This window comes from Falco biarmicus, chromosome 7 (assembly GCF_023638135.1).
Source record: "Falco biarmicus isolate bFalBia1 chromosome 7, bFalBia1.pri, whole genome shotgun sequence".
Classification (NCBI taxonomy): Eukaryota; Metazoa; Chordata; class Aves; order Falconiformes; family Falconidae; genus Falco; species Falco biarmicus.
This window is the reverse complement of record NC_079294.1, coordinates 66,227,177-66,253,429: the sequence shown is the minus strand read 5'-3', so window position 1 is coordinate 66,253,429 and position 26,253 is coordinate 66,227,177. Positions and strand designations below refer to the sequence as shown.

Here is a 26,253-nt window from a genome sequence, read left to right as displayed (position 1 = left end):
TCTGGACATTCATGTCATTAACATTAACTAGCCACTTTGATTCACTTGCAAAAGCGTTACCTAAGCTACACAGATTACAGTACACTGCATCTTCAGATAAGAACTGTTTCTGAATATAAACTGTTCTCTAAATAGAAACCTAATTCTAAAACTAACTTTGAACCTATTTTTTCCTTAGCAATGGCAACAAACCAGCGTACAGGCAGTTAATGAGGTTTAGTTGACAAGTGAAAATTCACGATGCTACAGTAACTGTTACTTGCCATACCTGCAAGGCAGAGCAAATGATAAAATCTATTTATTTCATCTTTCTTGCAGATTGCTGCACATAGAAAACTTAAGTCATTTGACCCTAACTAACATTACTGCTTCATAGTGAAGCTACATGATTCAAGTGGTGGACAGCAAAATGTATTAAAGTATCTGTTTCAATAGCTTCTGGAACGAAATACTCCATGATTATAAACAAGAGAGCGGTCTGATGCATTTGTTCCCATTATTGTATCAAAAACAGAAATCTGCAAAACTTCAAAAAGACCTCAATTTCTGTTTCTGTCAACAAACCCTGACACACATCTTACATGAACAGAGCCACCAAAAAAGTCTTTATGAGAAGATACAGCTGACAAGTTTAAGTGAAGGCCCAGAAAAATTTAATTGAGGCACCAAGCAAGAATCAATTAAGTGATCCATATGTAAATATACAAAGCCCTTCTGATAAACTACTACATCACTGAAGAGTTATGCAAGAGCAAGGAACACTGAGAAAAACAAGGTATCGCAAAAGCTGGATCTTAATGTATTTGAAAGGCAGCTGGCCTATTTTCAATTGCATTAAGTAGCCAGGAATCTGAAGCAGAAGCCCAGACAGGCTCAAATTATCGTAGACTTCCCTCACTGAAAACCTCTTCCATTTAAACAAGTATATTCATTTAACTTTGACATGAAACACCAGATGCAAATGCAAGCTTTTTGAAACTCTAAGGTAGACATCTCTGTCTTTCCTACTTAGTCAGCCAAGCACTATCTGATGCACGACTGCCTGACAATAAGCAGGATCAGTCAGGAACCAGAGATGACCATCCAGACCTGCCATTATTATTAAAAACTTTTAAAAAAACAAAAACAAACAAACAAAACCCCCAGTCACGCACAGCTTACTATCCTGATTTCAGAAAAGGAGAAAATAGTTATCGTCACTATCAAAGAAACTGCCAGAAGAGCCAAGAAGCAGCTCTGAAACCACTTCAGAAGGGAAGACTGCACTACCAGCCTCTGCCTCTTGCACTATTAGATGGTCAAAGTGGACATCTCGGCATTTAATTATTGCATCAATTTTTTAAACCCACTAGGAAAATTACAGAAAACAAATGCTGGAATCCTTCCATCCACACTATCTTTTCATTCACCTCTGACAAAAACCTAGCTAAGAGACCTACAAACTGTATTTCAGTTGTAAAGCAAAGATGCAGCAGTCAGACATGAATGTCTTCTCCTTGAAGGTATTACTTCTACTTGCTGCACTTAATGTTAACAGCAACATCTTATTTTGGTAAGAGCAGTTGCATCCCACTATAAAACTTTGATACTGCCTGTAGTCCTGGTAGATGAAAATGCAATGTGCAAGTTCAGACACATCAGTTGAATGAGTGGTTAAAGCTCCTGTTAAATTCCTTCATGTGAAGTGACAGGCTTACTTAGACACAGAAATTATTTATTTTTTTTTTTATTCTAACAGTATCAGCTAGAGCACTTGAGGAAGACTCTGCAATCTTTTACATTCTTTTCTGGTATGACAATAAAGCATTTTCTCTTCATGACAAACCCTATATACAAATTTCCCTAAGCAAAAAATTCTCACATATTAACTATATTCATGAAAGTGGATTCTGTATACTGGATTCAGATGCTATCTTAATTATTTTACAACACCTCATTTTATTAATTCTAAGTAAATAATCTCTGAACATAACTGCAAGGACTTGTATGAATGAAAAAGTGAACCACAGTGAACTGGCAAGCAGTTTATACACAGCTTTCAAGAACCTGCTTGGAAGTATTCTTGCACCTGCAAGAAATCTTAACTTCTCTTTTTAAAAAGTTATTGTTGAGTACTCTTGGCCTTCAGGACATTAAAACCATCTTCTTTTTACATGTTGACTGGAAGCCTTGCAGCAGCTGAAGCAATAAATATTGACAGCTAGCTGGCAAACAGTAGAGATACCAGCGCTTGTAGTCTCCAATTTCACCTGCATCAGCAAAGACAGAGCCTAGAAGGGACAGTGTAACCAGGGCCTAATGTTGATCTGCATTACTGCTGCTTTTGCCCGGGTTAAAAGCTTATTTTCCCCTCAATAAGACTGGTGTACCTTTGAGCACACCTGCTTTGGTATACCATGCCAAAACCTTTGATTATCTATTAATTCTCATTGCAACACACAGATACACAGTAACAAAGCTCTAACTCTGGCCACAAATCATATTGCAAGAAAATTCCAGCATCCTGTCCCAGCCTTTCATGCTCTTGCATAGCTTAGCTCCTTCTCCCGTAACTGATGCTTTGCAAGTTTTGCATAGGAGGCCACACATTGCTTAACAAAAACTAGCCAACTCACAGCAAACAGAGGAAAAGCTGCATGCCAAAATATGAGATACTCCTGACAGCACATAACAAATGGAAGAAAGAATTAGTAAAACAGATTTTAATTAAGCAATTGTATTGGTGACTGAGCTCTACTTTTCTCTCAGTTCTTATCTCATACCCTCTGCTTTCAGGCAGGATTACAGAAGCTCTAAGGAAATGCATTCAGACTTAAAGCAAAGAAAATCAAACCCAAAACAAAACACAATGATTCTATGACTACAAAATTCTATCCCCCTTCCCACTGGAAGAATGGTATCTTTCCAGCAATTTACTCTGCAGTTCTGATAAACTGCAGACTGATAATTGCTCTTTAGCAGACTTCCCCCAGCTGCAAAGCCAACAGATTCTTAAAAGTCAGATTTGAAACAAAGACTTCTCAGTATAACCGAAAATGTTGACCACCGAGTCAGACCTAGTTCTCAAAACTTCAGCTTATGATTTCATCTGAAGCCAACAGATTTCTGCACCTACACAGACACACCTGTGATTATGGTCTATGTTTAGATTTGTAAGAATTCACCAACATACAGTGTCATCATTTTCTCCCGCACACATCTCCACTAAGGGGAGGGGTGGAGACATCCTCCACACTACAAACATTTGCCTGCTTTCAAAAGGAAGATAGGAATCAAAACAAGCTTACCCTGTACTTCTAGCAGCCACTACTCGTAACATGTTATGTCAACCAGTATTTGTAGAGATTCTTCCTTCTAACTTCTTGTAGCTCTTTCCTTCCTCTTTGTCTACCACTGAATCTATTTAATTTTGATGGTAATATCTGAGTAACAACATCAGCAATGGCTTTACAGATGGCAGGCACTCCCCCTTCTATGCATCACTAAAAAAAAATGCAGACCATTTAATATTCCACATCAGAAAAATTACCACATAAAATCTTAAAACTTCCATGAACGCACAGTTCGGTAATAGATAAGCATGCCTGAGCTAGGTTTATTGCATAGGTATGGGGCATCTAGAAAGCAGCAAGGCACTGAGCTTTGGTTTAAACACAGTAAATTAAGATTTCTGCTGTTTCACTTTAAGGCTACCAAGTCAGTCCATTTACATTATTTCCAAGATCTCATTTTGGCCATGGAAAAGCAGTACTTGGTCTAGCTAGCAAATCCTCAGACGCAAAAATCTCATTTTATTCAAATTGTTGTTCTTGCCTAATTATTTCAGTAGGTGGAACTGAAGCCAAAATATTCCTGAACAGCATGGTAATATTCCCTACAATCTTCCCATATAGAGGTGAGATGGCTCTTAAGTCTCACTGTTCTTTTACAGAATGAGTCCAAGTCCACTTCACTGAAGATGCTCACCCCATAGAGCTGGAAGAAAGGCATTAAAGAGAAGGGGAAATCCCCAAAAGCAGAGGAAAAACCATGATAGAGAAAGAGTTAACAATAGGTTTATCTGTAGGGAGTTTTATGTCTGCCTTTTTATCCAATTTGATGCCATGAAGTGTAGAACAAAGACACGAACATGGCTTTTTAAATTCAATAGATTGAAAGAGACATTAAAAAGAAACTGGTTCTCATTCACTTTTAAGGATTTCACCTTAAGGGAAGGTCTTTCAAGGATACACATGGTATTCTTTGGCCTTCTAAAAGCAAAATCAATTAAGCACAAGACTCAGTTCTTGCAATAAAAATTTAGAAGAGACATGAGAAAAACCAAGCTAAATCGTGAAACTGAAATTAATAAGTATTTGTCAACAGCACTGACAAACCCACAACAAAAAAGTCACAGCTTTTGCGAGAGATCTGAGTTTCCACTAGTGGTTCTGCAATGTGTCAGATCCAGGATCCAGGCTGCTAAGGGAAAACAAAATGGGAACTCTAAAGGGACCTTGTTGTTTTCATACGCTATTAACTCAGAAGCTTGGGCAAGAGAATTATGGATATTTTGGAACACTTAAATAGACCAACAACAGCTTCCAACACAATAACACTCTGCAGGGCTAAGAAACAGTATGTATGCTAAGGTATGTAACTCTGCGTGCACAGTAACATTATGCTTTATGGAATAATTTTGGTTCTCTATTATGTTTAAGACAATGTAATGCTGCTTTACTATGTGTGCCCTTAAAGAACTCAAAAGAAAATCCACTGAGCTTCCATGTAATTTTTCTGCAAATGCAGCATCTACCAAACCCAGAGAATTTGGCAGAAAGTATCATCAATTTTTGAAGGTGCTTTCTAGTCCATAATGACGGTGTTTCTAGAAATACACTATCAGAAACCAAAATCCAACAACCCATTATCTGGAAGAACGTGCCTACGGAGTCTCCTCAACTGGAAGAGGTGGAAAAAGCTACCATCTGGAAGACCTACAAGTTAAGTCACAGCTGGGGGAGATAGAAGCCTTTGTTCCTCTGCTTTTAGCCAAGCCTCATTGGCATGACATGTGACCAGTGGACCCGAAGAAGAAAAGAACTCCCAAAGCATTCAGAACCCACTTGCATCTTTCAAACTTAAGGAATGCAATCGTGCAAGTCTGAGACTAAGGAAATCCCTTAGCAATGGGTTGTTAGAGAGACACTGTCCCATAATTCAGTATTTAAGCTGCACTCTGGTGCTTTGATCCCACCTAGGACATTTTATTCATTTGGGCCCACAGATGCAGTCCAAGAAGAATCCTGCTACCGCATGCTAAATGGTATTGTGCAACAAGCAGGAGACGGTGAGCAAGCCATGTCACTCTTTCTGCTCAGCACAAGATGTGAAGAAACTTGAAATGGTAAAACAACATCAATATCATTCTTTCTGCAACAAACCAGCAGAGAAAATGTTATTCAACTTTATCAGGATTTTGCATAAGAGAGATTATATTCCATTAAAGAGATTATTCACCTTGTAACATTATCCTGACAGGGGACTTATGCATGCCACTCTTCCCTTCATATCATCTCCCAAATGATGACTTGTTAAATCTGCAGAAGGCATGTGACACATTAGCTTTTAAGCACAGGTGATACCAAGAAATTCTGACAATATCACAGCATTGCCAGAATTTACATTTGTAGCTTTTCTTAAAGATTAAGCACCTGAGGCTCAGACTGCTATTTTCAGATTTCATTTACAAATTAATCTTTAAAGCTTAACAGTCTAAAAACCAAAATACTCCAAAAATCATGGTGGATTAAGAAATCCAACTACTTTTGAATTCTCGGTCCTCTCTAACTCTGATATGCAGAAACAATGCTGCAGCATTCCAAATTCTACAGTTGGTTACACCTCAGTTACAAACTAAGCCTCTTCAAATAATTTGATAACATTTTATTTAATTAACAGAACTCTGAAAACATTCAGAGAAATTACAACTTTTGAGAGTCTCACTGTTTTATTAACCTGCATAAGATCACATGGTTACTAGACACATGCATGCTAAATATACTGCATGCTATCATGGCAGCAGGTCAGTTCTGTACAAGCTGCTTGTATTAAATTTCTCCTATAAGTGACATTAGAATTTAGCTTTGCTACTGCAAATACAGGAAGAGGCCTTGCATTCCAAACAACCATCTGAAGGGAAAAGGTATGCCAACAGAGCACTAAGTATGCCAGTGCTACTTTAACCCATTTACTATTTTAAAACACACATGTAAGCCTTACATTTATGTTATCTACATTATGAATTTTTAAGATTCAAAACTCCAAAGCTAACTGGTTTGTCTTACTCTCTTGCTATGAAAATTTAAGGAAAAGGTCACAAGACTATAGTCTAATACGTGACATGTAAGACTGATGAAATTCAAAACAGTACATGTTATTAACTAGGTAGGATATTCAGCTACATTTGAAATATTTTGCTGGTTTATTAAACCAACTGGGTACACAGTAAGTACGAGAACACATTTTAAATAAGTATCATTGCATATTGTGCTAAAAATTTCATAGCAGATGTTCTCTATAAAAGATACTGACATACAAAAAAACCCACACATTGTCTCTACATATATTGACATATACAGAAATATACACACTGGCATATAAAAAGTACAAACAAATATGAGTTGTCAAAATTAATGGAGCGCACACTAGAAATATTTTATCAACCTCTGTCACAATGCTTTCCTATGTCATACTACAAACCAGGATACCGCTACAGAGAATGCCAACCTAATGGGGAAAGGAAGGCAATCTCTTCTGAAAGCTGCCTATAAAACTAACATAGAGGGACATCTCAGACGATGTGTTTCATAGCTTCAGACTGCTGCCTTGGAGAATGCTAAAATAAAAGGGGATAGACCTGATCACAGAGATCACGATTGGTTTAGAAGAGTATCTGTATTCTGCTGGAAGAACACACATTAATCCTTTTCATCATAAGCATAGAGGAAAGTCTAACTCAAGTACTTATCAGTAAGAGTATAATCACAGTAAGCCTCGGCACTGAAGTTGAAGGCAGGGGGAATCATACAGACCTTTGGTCAGTATTTAGGCAGCTGGCTAGCCCACAATCTCAGGCTGTTGCTCCTCTAGTGAAACCATATCCACAGTGGCTAGTTTAAAGTTATCTCATATACCTACTTAAGCTGCAACTGAATGTTTGCTGCTATATGCACATCCTGACGCTGCTGTTCTTAAGTAGAAACTTTGCAAGATTGTTCATATACGACTGATCCTCCCCTCCCACTGGCTGGGGGCCACCTGAAAACCAGACAGAACTATCAACAGTTAACGGAGTTATCCGCAATAAAGATATGCTATGGGCATATCAAGAGAACAAAGAGCCAAAGGTACAAGTATGCTGTAATAAATGGTTGGATTTTGAGTAGATGATACTTTAAACTAGCTCATTACTCAGAGTCATTCCTTAATTAGTCTGCAGAGAACACCAGCATTTATCAAATAATACAGACAGAAAGATACAGAAGACCACATTTTTACAGAAGACATGTATTATAACACTTGCACTTTTAGTCACTCAGAGGTTAAGCACCCAACTATCTGAAGTCTACAGTATGGTCCTGATACATTGACCAGGTTTCATTTTGACATTACAACTTCTGCACTATGGGACTGCATTGGAGGCACCAAATCATCTCTAATATAGAAGAGATTTTTTTTAATGAACCAGGAGAAACATTTATACTAGCTGCACGCAGAATATGTATTCACGTAGTGTCACACAGAAGCACAATTGAGATACTTTATCTGGTCAAATACTGTAGTATTGACTAAGTGCTAATATACAGCAGTACTCTGCCTGAGAGCTTTAACATGAAATCTGGGCCATCTTTGCACTTACAGGTTTCTGTGCAGCTGCTGGTAAGAATTCCCCACCCCCCAACCCATGGGAGCATAGAAGCTGTCACTGCAAAGAAAAAAAAAAAAAAAAAAGAACCACATGCCACACACTTCCTCAAGAACCATGCTCCACCTCTGCATGACTGTCAAAACGTGAGCCTAGCTGAATTATCATGTTCCAACTGTTTACTTCTGCTAAAATTTGCATTTGTGTCCTGGTTTTGCCTGGGATAGTGTTAATTTCCTTCTTAGTAGCTGACATAGTGCTGTGTTTTGGATTTAGTATGAAAATAATGTTGATAACACACTGATGTTTTAGTTGTTGCTAAGTAGTGCTTACTCTTAAGTCAAGGACTTTTCAGTTTTCCATGCTCTGCCAGTGAGCAGGTGCACAAGAAGCCGGGAGGGAGCAGAGCTAGGATGGCTGACCCGAACAAGCCAAAGGGATATTCCATACCATGGAACTTCACGCTCAGTAACCGGGGGAGGGCTGGCCAGGGCCTTGCTGATCACTGCTCAGGGACTAGCTGGGCATCAGTCAGCAGGCGGCGAGAAGTTGTATTGTGCATCACTTTTTTTTTTTTTTTTTTTTTTTGGGGGGGGGGTTATTCCCCCCTCTCTCCCTCTCTCTCCTTTTCATTACTACTATTATAACATTTAAACTTATTTCAATTATTAAATTGTTCTTATCTCAAGCCATGAGTTTTACCTTCTTCCAGATTCTCCTCCCCATCCCACTGCCACGGGTAAGGAGTGAGCAAGCAGCTGCGTGGTTAAACCACAACAATTTGACTTGTAACTGCTGAAACATTTAAGCTGTCACTTCCTTACCTGCATCAGATCTAAATGCATTTTTTCATTACATCTTATCTAGAATTTATTTCCATCTTGATGACTTAAGAGTTACATACTATTCTGGCCTGCTATTAGCAGAGTCACAGCATTAAAGAACACACACCAAAAAAAAAAGTACCAGCACATTAGAAGTATACAAAAGTTAACACATTTAGAGCAGTCTTTTATTGGATTCCTTTCACAAAGAAAACAAACTCATGACTAAAACCAAGAGCTACAGATAAATGTACAGAAAAGTAACGACATAACTAAACCAGTAAACTACGACATGAAGACAAAACTAGAAAATGGGATCAACAAATAAAACTTGTCTGCAAAAACACATGGGTTTGACCTAATTAACAGGTTTCTGACTGTACCATTAAAAATACAGCTTCCAAATTTCACTAATATAGTAAAAACTAAAGAAACAGTGTTTCTACTGCAATCAAATATTAGGGTCCTACAGAGAAAAATTACGGTCTTAACAGATCACATGAAACATGTTTTGACTAAGAACAGTAAATAACCTTGGTGAGGGCTATCTGCAACTGTTTGATGGGTTACAAGTTACTCTTATTTCAGAAGCAAACAAAAGCACAACAACAGAAATCAAAACCTACCTAACATGATAATAAAAGCATAGCTCCTATAATGTAAAACTATGCAGATGCTCTGTTTTTAAGATCAGATAGTAACTGTTTCGTTTTTCCAAAAGTGTTGGTATACAATTGGTCAGTTCTGGAGGATGTACTTTTCAAGACCCCAAGTGGAAATAAGGAACAAAAATCTCTTCGTGCAACACACCTGGCTGACTGATCTGGAACTTTATTCATGACAGCATTAGAAGACAAACCAAAAATGGAAGGGAAGATATTAAATAAAAAAATAGATACTTACTGAGAGTAGAATATGCAAGATACGCTCTTTCTTCCTCAGGAGAAAAACCACTAGCACTTTATGAGTTTTCTGTCAGATCTATCTATTAATCTACCCACTGAGAATGAAAGCTCCAAAAAAATAGCAGAGAGATAGAAGGGGTGGGGGGTGGCAGAAATACTTCTGGTTTCCTTGCAACTCTCTCCAAAAAACCCCAACAAATTATAAACAGCTGAAATCTGACATATTCACTCTTCCCAGATCCTCACACCAAAAATCATATGCAACATAGCTTTAATTGTTCACACCGCTTCATTTCTGCCAAGTGACCCAGCATGCCATACTTCCTCTTCAAAATACTGTTCTGCCCTGTCACACTGACAAAAAACAGGACAAGACATTGCTAAATTGCACCTAGGCAGGGAGACGACGATTAAGGCATTTGCACCAGGGTCAGAAAGCAATCAACCAACTTCAAAGGCAAGGCAAGACACCGAACTTAAATTTCCTCGTCAGCAAAACACTCAAAAGAAGGCAAGGTTTGCCAATAAAAGTAACATTTGCTACTACAGCAATAGATTAGGAGATAAGCTTTGAGGCACAGAAGTCCTCCAGGTCACAATTTGAACTTTTAATTTAACCTACAGGTATCAACTGGAAAACTGAAATCAAACACAAAAATGCAGCACTCTCACTAGAAGATTCTTATTTTTTATCTTTCATATTTGTAAATAGCAAGAGCTAACAGAAGTTACACTGGGCAGAATAAAGTCCGTAGTTAAATCTAAGACTTCTCAGAGCCAGGCATCCAATTGGTCAGGTCAAATCACAACAGTAGAAACTACCACCATCATCATCCAACCATTACCAACAGCACAAGTCCTGTACACGGGACAGTTTAGAAGCCTGTCATACATACAGATCAAAATGAAACAAAATTTTCTGCCTTCCCAGTTTTCCCGATTTATTAAAGGCCACAACTTTCTTCTTAGAATAGAGGCATCAATCTAGACCACAGACAAATTTGGGAACAACAGTTTTTACTGAAAGCCACAAACTTCATTGTAGTCTAATCATCTAAATGAAATACATACACAGATCCAGTATTTTTTCTTTTTTAAGGATGACTGATTTAAGTTTGTCACACAATAATTACAAAGAATTTCAAGCCTACTTTTGAAGGCATTTAATGCAGCAAGGCCTGTTAAATCAAAAACCCTTAATATGTTCTTGCAATATATAAAAAAATGACCAAACCACATTGAATAACGAAACAAATGGAGAAAGAATAGAAGTCGGTGGGTGCTGACTGTCACTTGTGTTACTGGAACATATCAAAATAGTTTCAGTACTCTTCTCCTAAAGATATGAAGAAAAGCTGAAACAGGAATTCACAGCTACAAACCACATCAGACCACGTGACAAGACATACCCACCTCAAAATGCAGGTGCATTGCCATCCACATCTTGCTAGTGAATAGTCATAACTGAACATATTAACCCAGTTTCCCACAGACTTAAGAGGTATCAAATATTACTCCTAAGGTGTGTTCTCCATTAGGAAACAGGTTTGCCCCATTTTAGGCACTACAGTTAAAGAGCATTTTGTGACACCATGGATTTTGAAGTGGTAGGGATAAAAAATAAAAGCCTTCTCTGTGTGGGTATTGTACCATGCTATTGACTTACACAGCTACATTAAATTAATTTAAAGGTAGCCTGCATACATCTACCTACACATATCTATCACAACACAGCTTTCCCCTTGACTTGAGGGGAACTCAGGAAATGCAGCTAAACAGACCCAGAGACTATCTTCCTGAATTTGGTCTCTAATCTAGAAGACAGATCTACTTAGTAACATTTTCCCATCATACATTGTTTAGTATAGTACCTTAGCCAGTCTTTCTAATGACAGCATTATTAAGATAAGCCAAGGAAGCTGCCATATAGGAAAAATTGGCAAGGTCTATAAGCTTGTAACTTATCTAACCACACTGCACAGACCTATCAGATGCACAGGTCTAAGGTCTGAGTGAAGAATCTCCTGGGTTTAGGAGAGATTTCTTATATAAATTGCCTAGGACAAGCAAAGAGAGCACTATAACCCAGAAACACCTTTTAAAGAAAAATTATGGCAATAGTATGGATGTTGTCTTCCCTCATTATCCAAATGACTCTAAGCATCTCTGGGTGCAGCGCATCTTCCTGCAGGCAGAGTATGAACCCTGGGCAGCAGAAGGGTTGAAACCTCCTGTAACAGGTACAGCAGACAAAGTAGGAGAGAAGGGCTGGCCATGTGCTGACAGGGTTGAGTGGGCAAATGGTGTGTGCCTCTCTCTGCCACTAAACTCCAGCCAGAGCTCTCTTCACCAAAGTCCTGGAATTCCAGGACAGCACCTCGACTCACTAGCATATTCTGGAAATTAAAAGTGGTAATGAAAGTGCAGATCTAAAGCTACATTTATTAGATTGAACAGTGAGACTTCGGTATTTATTGTAGCTCTCAAACACAAAGGTACAGTTTCGCAATGAATGATTACAGATCTGTTCTCTAAACAATGATAATCCAATTAGGTATCACTCATTTAGACAGCTACATTACTTTAATTACGCTCAAATTATCTTCTATTGCTAAAATAAAAGTTAAATAATTTAATTTAGTACAGGAATACAGCAGAGGAGAAAGAGACTAAGACTTGGATTAAAAAGCCTAGGTAAATGCCAAAAAGAGAGAAAAGACAGTTCCCTACACACTCAGGAACCATTAGTGGTTTTGGCCAAACATGGGTTTACATTTTTTTTTGGGGGGGGGGGGGGGGGGGGTCAGTGTTTCAGAACGTTTCGCTAAGGCAGCTTGCGTACTGACTGTAATACAGCCAACATGCTGTATTATAGACAAGAGCACGACCTAACTATTGTGTGTTAAAACACATTCACTACCATGGGAACCCCATTAGAATTCACCACTATTTCAAGTGGTGTACAGGAAGCTTTTCTGCACTGGACTTCCTCTACTAATAAGACATAAAAGTTAATACTATAATGGGGAACCAGCACACAGGCAATGTTGTCAGCTTACAGCATTTTCATCTAAATAGGTCGAACAGACACAAGGAAACGTGGTGAAAGAATACCAGAATCGGATCTCCACTACTAGCCATCACTACAGCCAAGGATTTAGCTCCAACACTGAAACTAATTCACTGAAAACTCATTGTAAGCACAGTTAATGAGTGTGGGAGAAACAAGAAACAAGGGGGGCAGGGGGAGTCACACACACAGAGAACACAAAAAGCCCAAGCATTACAAGAAATGTACCAAAATCAGTTGAAAGCTGACTTCATCTAACCTGATCTAGAAGTTTACACCAGATGCATTTTGTTGTAGGAAACTGAACAATACTAAAACGACACCTATACCAAGCTTTTGGGATGCATAGCTCTAACAGGAAGAAAAGCAAGTTCCACTTCCCAGTCTTCAGTTATATTGCAATTCTATCTGTATACATAAGATCACCAGCAATACCAGCAAAATAAAACTACGGTTAGTTTAAACATTAAACACCTATTCTACACATAGGACCTGCCAAGTTCCTGCCATTTACAGGAAAGCTCAAGAAGTCTTACAGCCCACGCAAGACATTAACGTACAGTTAAAACTACTTTTCTCACTTCCTGCATGGAGTCAGTATATAAAATCTACTTGGAAATACAACTCAAACATTATCAGGAGAATTTGTTTTTAACTGCATCTTACAGAGTCCAAGTTAAGTCTTTCAATGATGGTCTGTAAAGTCAAACACTACATAATAAAAGCATTTCTTATAAGGGTTTTTTTGCAGGATTTGAGGGATCAAAATACAGGACCTAAAAATGTCAAAATAGAAGTTTTATTAGACTCCAGAACGAACAGAGTTAACAATCCAAACACAGAACAAACTTTCCCTAAAAAGCATTTTACACACTGAAATAACAAAACTACATTTTCTGGTTAAAGTCAAGAGCAGCCAGTATTTGTACACCTAGCATCAGCTACTGAGGATCTGAATATTTCACCAAATGGCCAGTTATATCACACTGAATGCTGAAATCCATTTTTAATCTACAAAGAGCATGGCAACTTGGCACAGAATTTTGGGGTTTTATGAACTTCAGAGAAAGTACTTTTCTACAGAAATCCAAACAAAAAAGACATCTTCCAGAAAATATGGAATAAATCACATCACGAGCAGCATCCAGAACGCACTGTGTATCATGTTATTTCTCCTGTATAGTAACAAGAAACAAGTAGTATTCTACTAGTTATTGTAGTTGCTATGATATTGACAATTGTAGCACAAGCTCTTCCAACAATATGTATTTTAGACATGGAGCTTACCCTTCAGAATCAATACACCTACTACAATCTTTTTCATTAATATATGCAGTTGTTTCCTTGCCCAAATTTGTATTTGTCTAAGGAGATGGAAATGGAAAAAGAGGACAAGACAATTACAGAAAGTAGTCAAACTCAGATACAAAGTCTCAAGTAAGCAATACAACAATGACAGGACATTGTAAGTAATACAACAATGACTTCAAAGTTTAAAGGTATGAGACCAGATATATTCCTAAGTTTCAGGAAAGATGAGGATCACTCGTTCTCAACCAGAAAAGCTGACAAACAAAGCCAGCCATAACTCAAGCTGCAAATACAGAAAACAACATTAGCAAAGGAACACCCCTGGAACTCAATTTTCTATCTTCATTCCACTTGTAACATGGTTGAAACAGAACACAAGCTGCTTTCTAGTCATTTTAACTGGTTATTGTCAAAATCCTGAAGGAAAACATCTGTAAATCCTCACACAGGTGGGCTGAAGCATTCATGTTCAAGATCCAGTTATATTTTCAAAAAATTCCCATCTACTCCTTCGTTCCTCCCCTGTGGCCCAAACACTGACACATCTCTGTGGGTGCACTACATGAAACCCAGTGATTGGGATGGCTGTCCCTTCACTGTTCCAATATTGCTAACAGATCAGACTATTTTAAGATAAGCTAATTATGCCAGTGAAGTATCTTACAAGCCATTAAGATTAGGCAGAAGAGCCCATGAAGAATTAGAAGCAGTGAAGTACAGATAAGACAGAAGCAAGAATTGTGATCTGAACTATTCACAAGAAGAAGCCTGGAGATTCCTCATCAAGATTGTAACTCCCAATTTTAGTGTGTACTTTTTCCTGCTTCTAACAGTTTTAACAAGCACAAAAGAAACTTCACATGAAGGGCTGTTGTTCCTTACACCTTCAAAAATTAGGCATTCAAGCCTTAGAAGAACAATACTTTGCAGCTTGTTTGCTGGCATTATCTACATGCATGCAAGGCAGACAGCTACTGAAACACAGATGCCTTAAAAGAAATAGATCTGAAGAAAAATCCTCAGATTATAAGTGAGTTTGTTGTACAGAAAGTTTTCAAGAATTTTATCACATCATCTCCTCATTAACATTTCATTAAAGGAATGCATGATGGAAAAGCAGGTTGAAACTTCTTCTGCAAACTAGTCAGCCTATATCTTCAGAATATTGTGGTTGGTTTTATCACTGAACAATTCAGCCTTAAAAATACCAAGTTTAAAAAAACAGGATCCTGTATCCTAAAACTTCAATGAAGCCTTGCACAGAGGGGTGGGGAGAGGGATTTTAAAGAAATTATTAGTACCTTAAGAACAAAACAAGGTATTCCCTCCACTCCTCTGTTCTTTTTTTTGCAGGGGGAGAGAGGGTGGAGTGCAGGGGACAAGGTGTTCAAATGGAAACATCTAAATGGTTTCTAGACAAACAGGTCTTCTGACTTACTCTGATGCAAATAAGCTCCTGCTCCCCAACCTCTAGTACATATGCATAAAAGAAGCAAACTGCTGTCCAAAACCATATACTGTTACGGTCCAAAGTCTGGCAGGGGAAAAGCAGAGGACAGATCACTGCAGTAACAACCTACTGAGCTTCTATTCTAGACCACAAGAATCAAATCCCAAGTACAAATGCTGCATAGTTAATTTCCTGCACAAAATCCCCAAACCATTACAGAATTTTGCAAACACCATCCCAACCAGACTCTCTGGGTAGGAGGTAGGAAGAAATCACAAGTGGTCTACAAAACTATCTTTCCATACACTTACAAAGAGGTATCATCAAAATGAAGATCTATTTAACTTTATTCTGCTGACTGAATGAATCACAGCCTAATAGGCCATTTAGATCAAATCAAATACATTAAAAGCAAAGCAAATTAGGAAACTGAATGAAGAGTTTTAGATCATCCTACCTTTAAGTTTATTTTCATAAAATTAAATGAAAACACTTAAGAAAATAACAGTGTTTACTGATATAAGATTAGGGCATTACCAATGATGGCACTAAAATACTGAAGACAGAACTGTCTATTACCCACAGCTTTCTAAACCTACTTTTCTAATAAAATGAGGTTTACACGATCACAGTCTATTGTCCCTCTTTAAGAGCTTCTGATTTAATCGCCCAGTTACAACCAAGTGCAACAACAAAAGTATCAATTATTTTTAAGACTTTATGAGAAGTGCTGCAGAATTTTTGACTTGGTGGTTGCACACAGCCCCCAAGCAAAGCACTGCTCTGCAGTGACCAGAGAGGCAGCAGATTCTGTTGGATCACTCAGGCAGTCAGCAGGCACCTGCACGCACGCTGGCCACAGCTAGCAGGCCATTTAAGATACTTAAAGAACGTAAGAGAAATACACTGTACAGAGTGGATGCTCTGAAAGATCAGGGAATAACAGAAGAGTAAAAAAATAAGGGAAATGGAAGTTACAGATGTTTTATTACTTGCAAAACCACTACTTTACTATCTTTAAATTTATTTCCACCACTCCACCAAGCCGTACTTTAATACTGTAAATAAAATGGGCTATAGTAAACAGGAAAAAAAGAATTTGTACACACATTGTCTTTGTTCTTCCCTCTTCCCCATACCATGCTTCATTTGCTCCTCAGAAACCCAGCCATAAAGCTGGAATCCTTTTATCTCATGCAATCACCCTGGTTATGCTTGAATAGAGCCAATATTAACAGTCTACAGATCCTTCAATGACTTCCATCTCCGCTTAGACAAAAATTAGAAGGTGGAAAGAAAAAAAAAGAAAAAAAGGGCAGCAAAACCAAACATCACCCATCAGTAAGATCAAATTGGTTGTAGCCTAGGCTTGTTCTGAAGTATTTCTTCAGCCCTGTAGCAAGACCTAATGGTTACAGTCATTCAGAAGCTCACCCAGGACCCCAACTGCTGCACAAGCACGTTTGGATCACCAGAGGGTGCTGCAGGGGCTCAGAACGTGACTACAAAGTAGATTGGGGCTTGGATCACAACTTTCTAATATGGGGCAAGTGCTCTTCTCAGTTTTAGTTTAAAAAAGAGGTTTTTACTTTGGTCTTTTAGTAGTCATAACATTTTGATCTCCTCTCCAATCACCTCTTCTGAAGAGAATGACTTATTTTCTGATAGAATCTGGTGCAAATTTTATACAAGCATCTTGTGCTAACACACTACTCATTGTAAATATGCACGTACTTGACAACAACAGTGTTCATGGACTAATTCTAGGGCACCCTCAAAAGACAACTATAAAAACAAGCATGTCACCTCTAGGCTTAACTTGACAGTACAGAAGACCATCTCCTCAGCAAGTACAGAAGACCATCTCCTCAGCAAAAACATATGGAGAATCTACAAATAGAGAAAAAAAATGCTGCAACCCACTGAACTAGAGAAGTCTCCTATATAGGGCATGCTAGAAGTATCCACAGAAATATTTACTGAAAAGTAGCTAGTGGGGTAACTGTGGGCTATCAGGTTACATTTCATCTTACTGTGAATCCAAATCTCCTGGGTAGATAAGCCTGTAAAGAACAATTCAACTAGGATTCACCAGAAGCATCCTTCAGAATGCTAAGACAGTAATAGCAGTTGAAATTGTCAACTCTCCTATAACCCTATTTCAGCTCCTGAACAACTCATTAGTCTTATAAAGTACTTAGCTCCTATTTTGCATAATGCATCTAAATGACTCCAGTATTCAGAAGCATTAATAACTTATGTTTTAAAACTCAGAACTTTCAATCATTTGAACATCGCATTTTACCAGTTCCTTGAAGCTACTGAATTAACAGTGGTGAACAGAAACACTGACCAATAGCTTTTTTTAAAAAAACAAAAAAATCATTTGACAATTATCTTATTATAACTTTTGGTTTCTCCTCCCTCCCCTCAAATTTCAATTTGTATGAAACCCATGACAAAGTCTGGGGAAGTTCTTGAATTTGTGTGTCTTTCACTGAGAACAAGTGTTTTGTATTTCTGTCTGATTTTGTAACACAGATTTGGTGAAATACAATGGTTTTGTAAATTTCAGTTAATTCAGTCAATAGTTTCCCATTACTTTTTTGGACAGTTATCCAGGTTAGCACATTTGTGACCAAGAAAACAACAAGCAGCTACATAAAACTCAGTATTATTCTTTGATATTCTACAATGCTATTACATGTTTTACACAATCCTCGTGAATTCTCAGAGTATTTGTGTTAATAACTAGAAATTCTGCAAATATACCCATATCCCTATCTCCAATATCCAGTGAATACCTGCCTCCACCTACTGACCACACCTCTCTTCAGCCACCCACAATTTTGCCTCCTTTCCTTTCTAATTCAGTGCTTTCTAATGGAAACGATTAATACTTCTACTGCTGGCATTTTTTTCATAGTCTAGCCCAACATCTCTCAAAGCAAAGATCTTCATGTATGTTTCAGTGATAAAAAGTTAAGACACCACCATCTGCAATGCTACAAACAAAGGTAAGGAGAACAAGAAAAGGACAAAACAAAACAAATCAACAACACACAAACCACAAAACCCCTAATGCTCCAAAAGAAACATGGGAGGATATTAAGGAAGTCTCTCAGAGGAAATCCTTCTTCCGCATTCAAAAACTTCAAATCCCAAAAGCCAACTAGCAAGTTAATGTGTGTATTATCAAACTCAGGCTAACAAACATAATTTGACAGCCTATAGGCTCAAAAATTTTAGCAGAAGGCACTTTCCCTTTCTGTACACATCAAGTAGAACAGTTTATCTCTTGTTGTACCTTTTACTTTCTCCTCTTTTACCCTGAAACCAAGGGGCTTCTGAGCATAAGCTTATGACACCTGAATTGCGTATCATGTCATTACACACCAATTTTAACAGCTTCAAGGAAAAATAAAAATATTTAGTTACTGAAAAATTTAGTTTGTTACCCTCACTGGATGACAATGTAATACAAGCACAGTGATGATGGAACATCCCGTTTTCTCAAATATTCTCAGAAGACTCTGTGCTTTGAAAGCTCACACTGGAAAAAGCAACATTTTTTAATTGCTATATACACCAACTTATTAGCAGTCATTCTTGTCAGCTTACAGTTTTTAAAACAGGATGCATGCAGTCATATCAGGAAGAGGGCAGTTGCTGTGAAAGGATGATACCAAAAAGAAGTTGTCCTTAATGTTGATAACCTCACACAATGTGTTCTCAGCTATGCTATCCAAGTTTTCCACAACAGTGAGATGGTCAATTAAATACAACTCAAAAGCATTGCAGATTTTGCATGATACAGCAGCGGGGGGCTGGTATAAGGTGTCTTGACATCCTTCAACAGTTTCCTTCACAGACACTGCCAAGGCAAGTCTGTTCTGCCTTTTAAGACCCCTCATCTATTTGCATGCATGTGTACAACTGTTGAGTCTCTCAAGGTTCAACTACTTGCTTACTCTCTTGTACAACTGTTTGTAATGCTTCCATATCCCATCTTTTTACACGTACAGTATCTCCATATACATCTTAAGGGATATTAAAATGATCTCCTCTGAATTCTTTCTCTCAACCCCATATGCCAATATCTTCAAGAAAGAAATGTTTAACAGCAAAGTTACAGCACAGCTCAGTTATAGATGTGTTTATATAATTACATAGCTAAAGGTTTAATAAATTATCCCCCTCGACCTTCCATACACTTTAAGTGATCACAGAAAAGTACAAGATCAGGCTTGTGTACATTGGTGCAGCACTCCATGCTGACACTGACCACAACTTGCCAAGTATTACTGCAGGTATGGTATATCCGCTTTACATAGTCTCACACATCTATGGTTAGCTTTCAAACAATAAAAATAACATTAGTCTAACCCACAAAATCCTAAATTACAGTGTTGGAAGCAATCTGATTTTCAAATGAAGGTAAGTTTCAAAAACACTTGAAAGGATCTAAAGTAAATGGAAGAAGTCATTCTTCCCCTCTATTATCATCGTAAAAGGATCATGGGCACAATCCCACCCGTTCTACACCTCACTTTTAGGTGATCTCCAACCACCACAATGAAGACAAATACATTTTTCTCCCAGTTATTTAGCTCTTTACTTAATTTTTTTTTGGAAAAAAAAAAAAAGTAATAAACGACAGTAAAAGATGCTTTGTCATCAATGTCTGGTACACAGGTACTTAAAGCAAGCACCTTTCCACAACTATGCTTGGCTAGTATTTCCTAACACTTACTTTTTATCTTGGTATACTTAAAATAAGCATGCAACAATACTAAGTAACTACCAGTGAAATCCAGCTGAGCACAAAGCAATACAGAATGCACTTGTAAGTCTCTAGGTTGGCCAATAAGGACTTTGGCAGAATTCGAAAGCCCTTCAGGGACAGAGGCAAATATAACTGGGAGACCTACCTAATTAAGCATCACTAACATTTTGAATATAAAGTAGTTAATTCCCTGAAAAATAATTCAATTAATCACACTCTTATTAGGAAGGCTCTATCTTCTTCTCACCACATAGGCATGCTTGCACTGTTATAACACATGGGGAACAAAAAGCATAGTGCTTTCTGTAGGAAAGGTTCTGTATTCCCCCTGCATCAAGATTTTGAAAAAGGACTAGCCACAAAATTTAGCTGTCCTCACCCAACAGTGATTCCTGCCTAATTCTTCACTACAGCCTCAGATTAAGGATAAAAGGAGAAAGGAATATTACCATATATACCATTTAAAATATTCCAACAACTCAGTGACTGTTCTGGTGAGGAGGAACTGATATCTCAGGAAAAGTTGTCTTGCAAGATCTTAATTCCTCTTTTGTGTCAAATGGAAATAACAGCATACAGTACCAGGGTTTACATTCCTAAAGGAAAAGATAGGAGTTAAAAATAATGTATAAAAAAATCTCTCAGAACCCACTGAAGAGAAGACGAAACAATACAGTTGATAAAGAAAAATAAGGAGTCCCTTAATATGGAAGAAAAAAAATCCCTTCAACTTCATAAGCAGTAACTTGAAAGATCAAGTGTTAAAATAAGAATGCACCATATGAGGGGGCTGGTAAGAGGGAGAAATCTAGATCAGATGCTTACTTCAAAATAAACAAAGCAAAATACACTATTGCAGGCTGCAAACTTAACCGTCCACAGCATTATTTATTAACTGGTACTCTATCACAGAACACATGCTGGGGGAGGGGAGGGTAACTGTCATATTACACAGTTGAAATCTGGTTTTAACTCTTAATCATACTATTTTGTTCATTCACTAGACACTGTATCAATGACCTAAAAAATACTTTGATTAGCTGCCCAAAAAAGTTCCTGAAGTCTTTGACTAGAAGGAAGGTCAACAAAATTAACTTGGGGAAAAAGCACAAAAGGCTGCCTTGCTGTAACCTCACAAACTTCGTAAGACGTCAAAACCACCTTGTTTTGTAATTGTAAACATTCAGAGGAAAAGCCAGCTTCACTCCGTTATTTCAGGATCTGACTGCACCTTTAGAGACACTATTCATTCCACGTGAGAGGAGAAAGAGTTAAACTAAGCCCACATTCAGCACCACTTCAGTAACACAGTGGCAAGTCCATTCAAATAATTATTGCATTAGCCTTTCAGTGCTAGCAGCAAAGCATACAAGAGAGAAAGTGGAATGGTGCATTTATTTTCCCTGGTTAGTTTACCAGAGCTGAAGGAATCAAATCTGAACACACGACAAGAGGCACCAAAATTCACCTGTATTATCACAGACAGACATTTTGACTTTTGTTCCATTTGATCAATTGAAGAACACATTATTACACACATGAAATAATATTTCAAATACAAGAAATGTGAAAACTTAAATACAGTGACTTTGTGCATTAACGTCCCAGCATATACGTTACCACACGATATTCCAATTAATTCAAAATAAGTTTCATTTTAATGATAAGGAAAAGTACATCCCAGTGTTTTGCATACATGATCAGACTGCTGGCATGACTGAATAGGCCCAAAGCCTAAGTTTTAATGCAGAGTATTTAATCCTGTGGTCTTTAAAAATAAAAATGAAGAATTTGGTGAGGTGAATAAAACATGCTCATACTATTTTTAAAAAAACATTTTTTAAAAAGTGAGCTGAAATACACAGACATCTCTCATGCAAGGCATAGCAAACTACAGCTATTACTAACTCAAGATATTTCTTATTTAGGCAAGAAACTTAGTTCCCAAGCTAATACAGATACGCACACTACACAGCATTAGTCATACGACACTACTTTTATTAATGTTAGAGAATTAATCGGCTATATTCCATTACGCATGCCATGACTGAGCGCAGGCAAGGTAGCATGGCATTGTTCACAGACTTGCATGGTGCTTCTACTCTCTCTGAAGCAGCACTTCGGCCCAGAATACTTAGAATGACATCAACAAGTTATCTGAGAAACTTGGCTAACATTCTAAAATAAACCCCGTAAAAGCTCTGCTGCCACATTAACCAGTCTAAGGTAAACCGCACACACTTCAGCTCAAATAAGGTATCTAAATAAGACAGGTCTTCTACCATAATAAGTCATTTTATTGTCCAGAATTATTTCGAGTTTTAATTCAACCATATCTTTCTCATCTTACTAGTCCAACATGACTCAATTCACCTAGCTTCATAAAAGTCAGTGTTCACTCATTTCTTCATCCCTTGTTTCACAAAGAAACTGAAGTTATGTGAAATCGCAGGAATCTAAATCTAGGTATCTACACATAAGCAAAGCATTCTATGGGCCATTCGTAGAGATGAGCTGTAACCACCCGAGTTTAAATTCACACTTCAAAAACGGAACAAAAAAAGCAAATGTAAAAACTAAAGGCTAATATATTTCTACCGTAGTTTACAATCTGCAAACATCTCAGAAATTAGAAATGCTATAATACTAAAACTGGTTTAGACGAGCTGCACTGGCAGAAAGAGAGACTGCCATCTATGCTATAATTGTTCTGAAGTAGATCCTGTCCCTCTCATTGAAGGATTCTTCTCATTTACTGATGATACTCCTCTACTACTACTGGTGGACTACGTCAACTACAGATTCAGAAAAGAACTGTGGAGGAGAAAAATAACTAACCAGGGCACTGGGTTATTTTCCTTCCTAAATTCCAAACTGAATGCCCTCAATCAAAAAACGGCTCATCTTCATCTGTCCAGCACTACTATAATCCCCTACTATCAATGCAAATTGTTTCATGCTCTTGTTTTGGTTTTGCTAGCTAAACAAGTACAGAATTTTAAAATACCGTTTTATAATTACGCCTTTTAGTGACCAAAAGTGTTAACATTACACCCTTTATTGCAATTCTTCCAAATTACATAACTGAAAGACATGTCATTTTGCACATACTCTAGCACCTAAATGAAAAAAACATAGTTTAAGAGAGGAACATCACGCTTCTCCCCCGAATATAAGTCACAAACAAAAAAAAACCCAGATGTCACACTCTGAACTGTAAGAGCCAAACATTTTAAATAATTTAAAAAAAAAAACCACCAGAATAGATTATAGGAATATTGCTCTGACACCTTTTGCACACGTTGTTTGAACACTACCTAGCAGTAACAGGACAACATAAATATCTACCAAAATATAGATACCTAGCTCCTAAAAATGAAAAAAAGACTTGTATAATCATGTGTAGACAGCTAACATAATGAAGTCTGAAAGCTTAGAGCTTCCCGTATGTTACCTAAAAATCTACCAGACTCTGAAAAAGGTTTAATATAAACACTGTGTATATTACCATTTCCATACAAACCCATTTTTTTTTCTTTTCCTTACTACTGTTTACAAATTATTCTTTTTTGTAACTCCTTTGTACTTCCCAAAACCTCCTTCCCCCACTGTTCGTAATAAATCTGATCTTTGTATGACTATGGGACACAACAGCTTTATGCTAAGCACAAAAAAAATCCTTCTTAAATTGTCTTTTTTCCCCTGTAGAGCTCCAGGTTCTCAACACTGAAATTAATCACCTGTCAAACAAGTCACCGCGGCTTAGTTTTTCTAAGCAATTCCACCCTCCTCACCACCTAGCATCTCAAAAGCAGGTAAAAATTTATTGGAAAAAACAGCTCCATAAAGTCGTAAAATGCACTGTCTTTACAGCCAGAAACCCAGCAGCTGCTTTTCTTACCCTCATGACTTCTGCACAGAGCTGCCGAACACAAAAACCTACTTGCAGTACAACACTGCTGGACCTTCAGTCTTCTTCCTCTGGACAAAACACCCTCTAGTTTATCCATTAGCGAACAGTTTCTCCTCCCATCCGCCGCACACCTTTATGCGGTGCACAACTACTTTAACAGTCCCTACCTTCACCTCCCGCCCCCCTCCCCCCCGATCGCTAGCGTACAACATGAACGACTCGGAGAAGGATTTGTTTGTTTGTTTGTTTGTTTTTCAACGTGATATCGCTTTCCCAACGTGGCTGCCGAAAAGCAGGACAAAAGGTACTTTTCCTCCCCGCCTCTGCAGCCACGCACACCCCGCGCGGAGAAGTTGGCCACCCAGGCGAAGGCGATCGTGCCTGGGTGCTCCCCGCACGCCAGGGCCCCGCACCCCACCCTCCGGTCCCGGAGCCCCAGCCCCCAGGCAGGCTCCGCTCGCCTGGCCCATAAATGTCCATCCTCTGCCCCCGGCAGCGCTGCAGGACCCTGTGGCGCGGCCCCGGCCGCGGGGAACCTGCCCACCCGCGGGACCCCGCGCCCGCCGCCCCCGCGCCGCCGGCCCGCGCCCCTCCCCCGCCCGCCCCCCGCACCAACTTCCCCGCCGGCGCCCCCCGCCCCGCTCGGCTCGGCGGGAACGGGCGCTGGGGGGACCCTCCTTCCCCACCCCCGCAACCCCGGGCCGCCCCCCGAGGCGACTGCCCCCGCCCGTCACCCGCTGCCCCAGCCCCCGACCCCGCTCGCTCGCTCGCCGCCGCTCCTCGCCACCAGCCCAAGGCGCCGGGCGCGGAGAACGCCCTCACGGTCGCCCCCAAAAGCAGGGACCCCCCTCGCTCACTCACCCGCCCGCGTCCCCTCGCTCCCCGCCGCCGCCGCCGCTCCTGCCTCCTCCCCGCTGAGGCTCCTCAGGAGACACTGACACCGGCGCACGGATACCCGCTGGGCGCTATTTTTGGGAAACAAGGCCCAATCGGGGCCGGAACTACTTCCTCTGTCACACTCTCTCCTCAGGCGCAGCCGTCTCCCAACAATATCCTTCCGCTCTTTTCTCCGGGCGGCTCGTACGTCGCCGCGGGAGCTCAGCCGAGCCAGGCAGGGGCGGGAAGAAGAGAGCAGCGTAGGGAAGCGGGGCGGGAGGCTGCGCCCGGCGGCGGGGCTGGCAACGCCCCGGGTTGGACACCCAACATCGCCGGATTATTTTGTTTTACCATGGGGAGCGGCCGGGTCTACATTCTTCACCGCCGACCCAATCCCGCGGCGCCGCGAGCCGATAGGGCAGCGCGCCGGAGTGACGGGGCGAAGGCGCCAATCGCGGTGCCAGCAAATGAAGGGGGCCGGCCAACCCGAGAGCAGTTGGTGGGCGGGGCGCAGCCAAACGTGGGGGCTTTGAGTGACGGCAGAGCGCTCAACCAGAAAGGCGGAGAGGGACGCAGCAGCCAATCAAAGCCGAGCGTGTGCGGGCCTACCGCCGAGGAAGCCCTTGGCCGTGCCCCCTCCTGCCCAACCTTGGCACGGCGCATGCGTGCAAGGGTGCCGCCGCGCTCCGCGCCGCTCCGTCCCTCGCCTCGCCGCCAGTGACGCACGCGGCCAGGCCCGCCCTAGCGGGGAGCGGCGCATGCGCCAAGGCGCCCGCCCAGGGCAGGGCCGGGCCGGGCCGGGCCCCGCAGCGACGTGCTGAGGGGTTGCCGGGGGCAACGGCAGCGGCCGGGCCGAGGCTCGGCCGGCGCCCGCCGACACGTCGGGGGCCGCGGCCCCCCCGGAGGGGCGGCCTGAAGGGGGAAGGCGGATTCCCCTGCTGTCAGCGAGGCAAAGCTTTGCACCCGGGGGCCAAAGCCCGGCCTAAAGTTAATTAAAACTATCTCAGTAAGCGGTACCCGCTCCTCTTCCAAGGCCTGATCACTAGGTCTCTGGCTACATCCTCCAACACCAGTTGCCACCCACAACCTCTATCACCCTCACAGAACCCACCACCCCCACTATAATTTTCTTCTTTTTTATTTTTTTTTTTTTTTTTTGGCGGACGGGCTGCGTGTGGAAATCACTGCTTTATAAGCACATGAGCTTTGTCT

At 40.0% G+C, this 26,253-nt stretch overlaps 1 protein-coding gene across 8 annotated transcripts in view; it reads right to left on the bottom strand.

Annotated features, from left to right (window-relative positions):
- MEF2A (myocyte enhancer factor 2A) overlaps nucleotides 1–25,432 on the bottom strand; it is a 92,896-nt gene extending 67,464 nt beyond the window's left edge. For 2 of the 8 annotated variants that reach the window (XM_056344903.1, XM_056344904.1), the window contains exon 1: nucleotides 25,027–25,428. The gene's annotated coding sequence lies outside the window, so the exon portion shown is untranslated. Of the gene's footprint in view, nucleotides 1–20,710; nucleotides 20,837–25,026 lie in introns of those variants that run through there. The other 6 variants (XM_056344908.1, XM_056344900.1, XM_056344902.1 and 3 more) reach the window with 6 other exon arrangements.
- Nucleotides 25,433–26,253: the final 821 nt, after the last annotated feature.